Source organism: Oryx dammah, unplaced genomic scaffold (genome assembly GCF_014754425.2).
Source record: "Oryx dammah isolate SB20612 unplaced genomic scaffold, SCBI_Odam_1.1 HiC_scaffold_4, whole genome shotgun sequence".
Classification (NCBI taxonomy): domain Eukaryota; kingdom Metazoa; phylum Chordata; class Mammalia; order Artiodactyla; family Bovidae; genus Oryx; species Oryx dammah.
In genome coordinates, this window is record NW_024070188.1 from 81,195,308 (window position 1) to 81,204,250 (window position 8,943).

Sequence of the window (8,943 nt, forward strand, 5' to 3'; positions counted from 1 at the left end):
TTAGCCCTGGAGGTTCTGAGTGATCACCCAGGTCAGCTGTCTGAGCCGGATGCCTGAATCTGATCCAGCAGTCTTTATGCAAAATCCCCAGGGGCCCTTCAGGCTCAGCACCAGCTTGTTAAGTGAAGGCAGAGCAAAAACCTACTGTCGTCCTTGGCCAAAGGAGGGAGAAATGGAAAGTCATCCAGCCTTAAGGAGAAAGGAAGGTCCTTCCTTTCACAGCTGTTTGACTCAGCGTGGGGTTTTGGATTTTTGTATACAGGGTGTTGGGATGGGCAGGACATGTGGTGGCAGAGAGAATGAAAAGCGAGGGGAAAGCAAGCTCTGAGTATATCCTCACTACCTCCTGGGGAATCCTGGCACCAAGAGGCAGAGAAAGCTTATTTAACTCACTGTGAGCAAACTTCCAGATATAGAGAGACAAACAAATCTTGCTGTCTAGTCAACACTACTGTCTAAAAATATGCATGTGAGCCCCTGGGGGTCACCTGGGCATTGAGAAGCAAGTCAAGCTGAAAATAGCCACCGTGACTGGAGACCCTCTGCGCCCTAGAGGCCACTTAGGAGCTGGGCATGGAGTCTCGGTTCACGCACCACAAACGTGCCTAAAAACTGAAGGAGGAAACAGACAGAACAGGCTCCATCTCGAGAGCAGGACTCCATCTTGGGCTGGACTGTGGACTTTAAGCTATATGCCCAGTATCTATGGAAATGACAGAACAACTGGAAAACCAGGCCCCCTGGATGGAAGAGCCACAGGGCTCATACCTAGACTCTCTGTTGCCTAAAAGAATACCCTAATTATCTGTGTAACCGAATAGAATCATAAATTATATTATGCTTATTGGGGTATGACCACAGGCCTATTGATAATTGTCCACTGTTAACTACCTAGGCTTAAGGCATATGAATCACGGGTTAACTTTGATTGTATCTTTTTTTCCTTTGTTCAGACTAGTTTCAGGGAATTTGGGGAGGTGGGTTTGGGCACGTACACTTAGGGTATAGAAGGTTTTCAGAAAAACTGGTCGGGGTCCTTGGCTGAGAGGAGGCTCTGCCTTGGGCCCGCCAGTGTAATAAACCACACTCCGCTATCTGCATTGTCCTTCTGAATGAGTTTGTTTCCCAGAACGCGTGGCTACAACATTTGGTGCATGGGCCGGGAAACTCCTCACTTTGAGGAGACAAGTCCCATTTGGGACTACTCCGAGGGCTTGCAGCTTGAATCTTCTAGAGGGGGGAAGGCGCCTTGCCCTTCTGGAAGGATTCTGCTTCTCAATGCCCGCACCTTTCACGTTAGCAGGTAGTGGATGGCAGCAGGGAAACTGAGAGCTCAGGTGAGGAGGAACCTACCCGGCAGGGTGGAAGAGGGGGCCTGATCACCCTCCTGGGAGGGATTAGAAGGGGCACAGACCCACAGGGGCCTGGAATAGGCAGGTGGCAACGATTCCTTGGTACACAGGTTGACGAGCGTGTTAGGGCTTAGGAAGGAAATTTGTGAAGGTCATTTAGGAGGTGGTGTCCACGCCGTCTTGGGGAAAATTATTACCAAGCAATTGCCAGGGGATTTTTAGGAGAAGAAACTTGGTTTTTGTGTGCTCGTATTCTGCCCTCCCCAAGGAGGTGTCCCATCTGCTATGAAATTCTTGACCCTCTCAGAATTGTCAGCCTAGAAGGAGGGGGATACATAAGTGAGTAAGGATTGGCTTTTCCAGAGACAGCCTGGGACATGGGATATTTAACCCATCTGTATTTTCATCCGCACCTGATCAAGCCCACCAAGGCAGAATGGACTTTAAAAGTTAAGGGAGAAACAGTCTTGGACCACGTGGTGTTCTGGTTCGGCTGTGCTGACCGGCAGGTCAAGACACGCTGATTCCCCTTCTCCCTCTGGGGTCTGGCAGGTAAGTCTCTTCTCACTCCAATTAGGAAGGAGGCTGAATGGCAATTTAAGTGTCATTGAGTGAAAATATCAGAAGTACACAGGGTACTGAGAACTTCGTAGATGGAACGAAAAGGAAAAGTAGAAGAGGGTCCAATAAGGTAAGCAAGATGGGAGGAAGTGAATCTAAGGCAACTGTATTGGAGTGCATGATTAAAAATTTAAAGAAGGGATTAGGAGGAGACTATGGGGTGAAGATGAAGCCTAACCGCCTCCATATACTCTGTGAGGTCGAATGGCCCCTGTGGGAGTAGGATGGCCGCCAGAGAACACCGTGAACTTACAAATAGTGGAAGCAGTCTATACAGTCATCACAGGAGGGCCGGGACACCCGGATCAATATCCACATATTGACTCACGGCTAGGGTTAGCTCAAGACCCTCCTACTTGGACAAGGTTCTGTATCCAGATGGGAAAGGGAAAAATATTAATGGCACAAAACTTGACTGATGATAACAAAAGAAATTATACAGAATTTGGACGGGGATGACCTGACCCCTCCCCCATACTGGATGATGATGCGCCTGCCTCCCAACGTTCCACCAGGACCGGAGGCCGCCTTAACGCCCGATGCAGGGCCAGGTGAAGCTCCTGCAGCAGCCGCTGCTCCTCCGCCAGCTCTTCCAGAGTTCGTAGAGCCGCTGTTTGGGCAGGATCCCAGCAACAGAGACCTCTGGTCAATGCCCCCCCAGAATCCCACCTCAGGTGGACCTCCTAGATTGCATCTAGATTGCATTTCCCGGTGAGCACTGATAGGAAGGGGGAAGAAAATGCACCAATTAGACAGAGGCTGCGCTCCAGGAAAGAGCAGGGGGAAAGAAGCCCACTATAGACGCCCCTCAGAGAGCTACAGCAGCCTCCAGTTCAGGACACGCTCCACCGTACTCGAGGCAGCCACAAGCCATGATTAGGCTAATGGAGGCTATTTTTCGAACCCACCGCCCTGCACAGGATGACATAATCCAACTACTAGTCTCCCTTTTCAGCACTGAGGAACGACACAGGATCCTAACTGAGGCCAGAAAATGGTTAAGAGCAATGGCACGTGAGGGTGCTGCAAACCCGCAGCGGTGGGCAGAACCAGCTGCCCTGATGAGAGGCCCGGTGGGGACTGTAACACAGAGGAAGAGGGGGCCACCTGAGAGATATCGGGAGGCTATTTTACAAGGTCTCAAGAGGGGGGCCCGAAAAGCTGAGTATCGCAAAACCCTCCGAAGTGATTCAAAGGGAAAGCGAATCATCCTCTGAGTTCTGCGAAAGACTGTGCGAGGCCTATAGACTATATGCCAATAGAACCAGCCAGAGGCTGCTGGGTCTCAGATGTGATAAATCCAGCCTTTGTGTCTCTAGCCTACCCTGAAAATGTCAGATGGGGGGACACCAAGTGACGCATGAATTTTTATACATCCCTGAATGCCCAGTACCTTTGTTAGGAGGAGACTTGCTGTCTAAACTGGGGGCACAGGTGACCTTTCCCCCCACGAAAGACCCACTGTTCCAGTGGGCTCAACCACCTATTTACTCTTCCTCTCAGTAACCCCTCAAGATGAATAGAGGTTGTATGATCTTCTGGAAGGGAAACCGGACAAGCTAAACAGTCAAGAGAGAGAGTTAACTCAACAATTCCCTGAGGTCTGGGCGGAAGACAACCCACCCCAGGCTTGCAAAACAAGTCCCACTGGTAATAGAACTCAAACCCGGTACAATGACGTCAGCATCCGCCTTGGGCCTGCCAGACCTCGATAAGCCGTTTATTTTTTATGTGACTGAAAAGGACGAGGTGGCTATGGGAGTGTTGTCCCAGACTATGGGGACATGGGACAGACCAGTGACTTATCTCTAATCAGCTGGACAATGTTGCCACTGGTGGCTGGGACGCTTACGGGCAGTTGCAGCAGTTGCCTTACTGGTCCGGGAGGCAACCGAGCTGACTTTGGGCCAAGATTTGTTTATAAAAGTCCCACATGAGCTCAACACTGTCCTGCAAGGGGACCCCCATGAATGGCTGTCAACATCCCGGATTACTCAATACCAGGGACTGTTATGTGAGAACCCCCATGATACTACTGAGCCTTGTCAGGCCCTGAATCCCGCCACTCTCTTTCTTATGGGAGAAGGTGGGTCCTCACATGATTGCAAGGAAATATGCCAGCAGACCTGACTTGAGAGAACAGCCAATCCCGGACCCAGATTGGGTCCTGTACACCAATGGCACCAGCCTGGTGAAACAAGGACAATGACTGTCGGGATGTGCAGTGGTCATGGAGGAAACCATCGCTGAGGCTCGCTCTCTGCCATCACACTGGTGCGCTCAACAGGCTGAACTATATGCTCTAATCCGGGCCCTCCAGCTGGCATTGACACAGATTCCAAGTATGCTTTTGCCACACTACAGGGCTCTGTATAAGGAGAGAGGCCTCTGACACCTAGTGAAAAAGATACTAAAAATAAGGAAGAAATGAAGACCCTATTAGATGCTGCCTGGGAACCAGAAAGGGTTGTTGTAGTCATGCACTGCTGAGGACGTCAAAAAGAGGATACCCCCCAGGCTCAGGGAACAGACTGGCAGATAAGACCACTAAACAAGCAGCTGAGGGCTTGGGGGTGACAAGTGAAGCCGCTATTAAAGCTCTCATATTGGCGGAGCTACCTGAGCTAACGCTAGACTCTCCAAAATACACTGAAGCCCAAAAGCAACTAGCCAAAGCAGAAGGGGTCGTCAAGACTGAAAAGAGATGATGGGAATTGCCAAGTGGCAAATTATTGGTGCCAGCTGGCACCCACTCTGGTAAGCCAAACACACCAAGCGACCCATCTAGGCCATGATAAACTGGTAGAGCTAATTTGAAACTATTTCTTGGTTCCCCGCCTCTCTTCCCTATGCAGGATGAAATCTCAGAACTGCACTGCCTGCTCACAGGTCAATGCTGCCTCTCAGCACAGACAGAAACCTCCAGGGATTCAGGTAAAAGGCACGCTGCCCTTTGAACACCTGGAAGTGGACTTCACTGAAATGAAACCTCACCGACACTACCACTACCTGCTGGGCATGGTATGTACGTTCTCAGGATGGGTAGGACTTTTTCCTACCTGGACTGAAAGAGCATCAAAAGTAGCCTGGTGCCTGCTCAGGGAGATAGTTCCCAGGTTTGGATTTCCTACCAGCATTGGATCGGACAATGGCCCAGCTTTCGTAGCTGATTTAGCATAACAAGTAAGCAAAACTTTAAACATCAAGTGAAAATTACATACAGCATATAGGCCCCAGAGTTCTGGGATGTTGGAAGGAACCAATCGGACACTTAAAAGAGACACTCTCCAAGTGGATCTTAGAGACTGACTGTTCTTGGGTGAACTTGTTTCTGACGGCTCTGCTCAGACTCAGGATGACCCCACAGTCCCATTGCTGTTCTCCGTACAAAATTGTGTATGGAAGGCCCCCTCCCATAATAAAACAGGCGTCAACAAATTTGCCTCAGGTAAGGGGAGATGAGATTTCACAGCAGATGGAACAACTGGGTAAGGCAATAAATCAGGTAACTAAGTTTGTACAAGAAAGGGTGCCGTTCCCCCTTGGGAACAGATTCACGAATTTGTGCCCGGGGATCAGGTGTGGTCAAGGACTGGAAACACGACTCCTAACCAGCCCTACTGCAGTTAAAGTTGCAGGTGTCACTCCCTGGATCCACCACATGAGGGTGAAGAGAGCATACCACGCAGACCCGGAGGAGGCCGAGTGGACTATGCAAAATGACCCCACTGATCCCCGTGAAACCAAGATCATCTTAAAGAAGAAAAAGAGATGAAGCTCTGCAATCAACTGCTGCTACAAGGACTTGCTGGTATCATCTTGAGACTAATCATAGTTTCAGTACAAAGAGGGACCTGTGCTATAATTAAAGTTGAATGTTGTGTATATATTCCTGATTTATCTGGCTATATATCAGCCACCCTAGATGACATGAAAGGTTAGGTAAAAGTTATGTCTGATGATAATCTTCCTTTTTGGACTTTGGTCCTATCTTGGGTGGAGGGTGATTGGTGGAAAACTATATTTACCATTGTTATAGTTGCCTTGATAGTTCTACTTTGTAGACCCTTTATTTTACAATGTATTATGAACTTTGCAACCTAAAGGTTGATGTTGTTCTCCCAAATTGGAGGTCAGAGAGTCAGAGTGCAATATATCTCTATGAATGATGCTCATACTATGAGTTAAGAGCATCAAGAGGGGGAAATGAAGGAGGAAACAGACAGAACAGGCTCCATCTCGAGAGCAGGACTCCATCTTGGCGCCGACTGCCCAGTATCTATGGAAAAGACAGAACAACTGGAAAACCAGGCCCCCTGGATGGAAGAGCCACAGGGCTCATACTTAGACTCTCTGTTGCCTAAAAGAATACCCTAATTATCTGTGTAACCAAATAGAATCATAAATTCTATTATGATTATTGGGGTATGACCACAGGCCTATTAATAATTATCCACTGTTAACTACCTAGGCTTAAGGCATAGGAATCACGGGTTAACTTTGATTGTATCTTTCTTTTCCTTTGTTCAGACTAGTTTCAGGGAATTTGGGGAGGTGGGTTTGGGCACATACACTTAGGGTATATAAGGTTTTCAGAAAAACTGGTCAGGGTCCTTGGCTGAGAGGAGACTCCGCCTTGGGCCGCTGGTGTAATAAACTGCACTCTGCTATCTTCATTGTCCTTCTGAGTGAGTTTGTTTCCCAGAATGCGTGGCTACAACAAAACCACAGACCGTGGGACGTTTTTGTAGCACAAAAGCCATGTCCTCATGGAGAATCAAGCAGACTACCTCTTCTAACTTTAAACTCATATAATGTTATATGTCGGAGAAGGCAATGGCACCCCACTCCAGTACTCTTGCCTGGAAAATCCCATGGACGGAGAAGCCTGGTAGGCTGCAGTCCATGGGGTCGCTAAGAGTCGGGCACAACTGAGCAACTTCACTTTCACTTTTCACTTTCATGCATTGGAGAAGGAAATGGCAACCCACTCCAGTGTTCTTGCCTGGAGAATCCCAGGGATGCGGGAGCCTGGTGGGCTGCCGTCTATGGGGTTACAGAGTCGGACACAACTGAAGTGACTTAGCAGCAGTGTTATATGTCAGTTACATCTCAGTAAAGTTGGAGGGGAAAACGTGACTGGGAACCGTAACTGCTAAGACATTTCCATGGGCACTAAGAAAAGATGCAAAGCTCACCTTGTGTAAAAGAAGAGAATCAAAGACAGATGTTGCCTCACAGAAAAATTTCAATTCACCAGGAAGTCACAGAAGTAAGGACTCATAAGACGGATGTGAGCCAGGTGACCTGAGGTAACAGCTCCTTTATTCTTTTTACTGTGCTCACTAAACTGTGGCAGATCCTTTTTTTATTTTTATTTTTTGGCTGTGCCACTGGACATGCAGGATCTTCCCCAACTAGGAACTGAACCTGCGCCCCTGCCGCAGAAGGGCAGTATCTTAAGCACTGGGCCACCAGGGGCTCCCAATTTCTCTTTTGTCAGAGAATTTATTTCGTGTTCACTTTTGTCGTTGAAATAGTCACATAGCTTGATCTGCAAAAAATGCTGTAATATTGTTTTGGGGACTGTCAACTTTGTATCTGACGATTTTTCTTCCACACTCCGTGTGGAAACGTCCACCGGGGACAGCGACATGTTGGCCTCCTAATTCCAGAGCTAAGTTGAAAATACTGGTGATCTGTGTATTTGTTAGCAGAGGAGGAAAACCATGTGAGCCTGCTGAGTTTGTTAGCACCCCGGTGAAAAAACGAATTTTGTCAACTAGGTAAAATACCAAATTAGAGGGTCAGAAGGCAGTGTCGCCAACAGAAAAAACGGCAGATGAGACATTTGGAGAACCTGGTATTTAGTAAGTCCTACCGGGGCTTTCACATTCAATGAGCAAGTCAGAAATCCTTGCTGTCCTCTCCATTTCACCATGATTGCTTTGGGAGGAGATACATGACATCAGGAACAGTTAAAATAATTTATAACTGTAGACAGCATTAAGCCTTATGCTAAAATAACCAGATGATCAGATGCTGGCTGTGTTAGACACAAGCCCATTCATTCCCAACCCCTTTCTCTCTTGTCCATTTCAACTGAAGAGAGAGGAAAAGTCTCTAAGGGTGGGTCATGTGACACAATTTGTTAGGGGCTTCTGGGGAAGCTTTTTAGATACCACTGACCTAGATTCCTCTCTTCTTTCTACCTTGGATATTACTGTGATGCCTGGAGCTGAAGCAGCCATTTTGTGATCATGAGTCAACAGGCCACTGTGTTATGAATAAAGGAAAAGAAAGAAAGGACCTCACCTTGATCTTTGATGACATTGCTGAACTGCTACCCTAACTCTAGATGCTCTACCATGAGACTTCTTGTTTATTTTAAGACTTTTATAGGTGAGTTTTCTGTTACTTCCAGCCAAAGCATTCCTAAGTACCTCTGATACATTAGCTATAATATGCTGTTACTGAGAATTTTTAAGTTGAAGGAGCACAGTTTATTTTAGATGTACATTTTATTTGTAAAATTTGTAGTTTATTTAAAATTTATATTTTTAATTCCCTAAAATTTATATTTTGAAACTTTTCAAACATAGAAAAACAGAAACATAAAGTTTCTCCTTTCTTACATACCCACAGGATGGGGTCAGTATCCAGCCTCTGCCTGCATCTAGCCAAAGATGGGGAGCTTACTTCTACTCAGGCAGCCCTCCCTTTTTTTAAACTATCAGTTCAGTTCAGTTCAGTCGTTCAGTCGTGTCTGACTCTTTGGGACCCCATGAATCGCAGCACACCAGGACTCCCTGTCTATCACCAACTCCCAGAGTTCACTCAGACTCACGTCCATCGAGTCAGTGATGCTATCCAGCCATCTCATCCTCTGTTGTCCCCTTCTTCTCCTGCCCCCCATCCCTCCCAGCATGAGTCTTTTCCAATGAGTCAACTCTTCACATGAGGTGGCCAA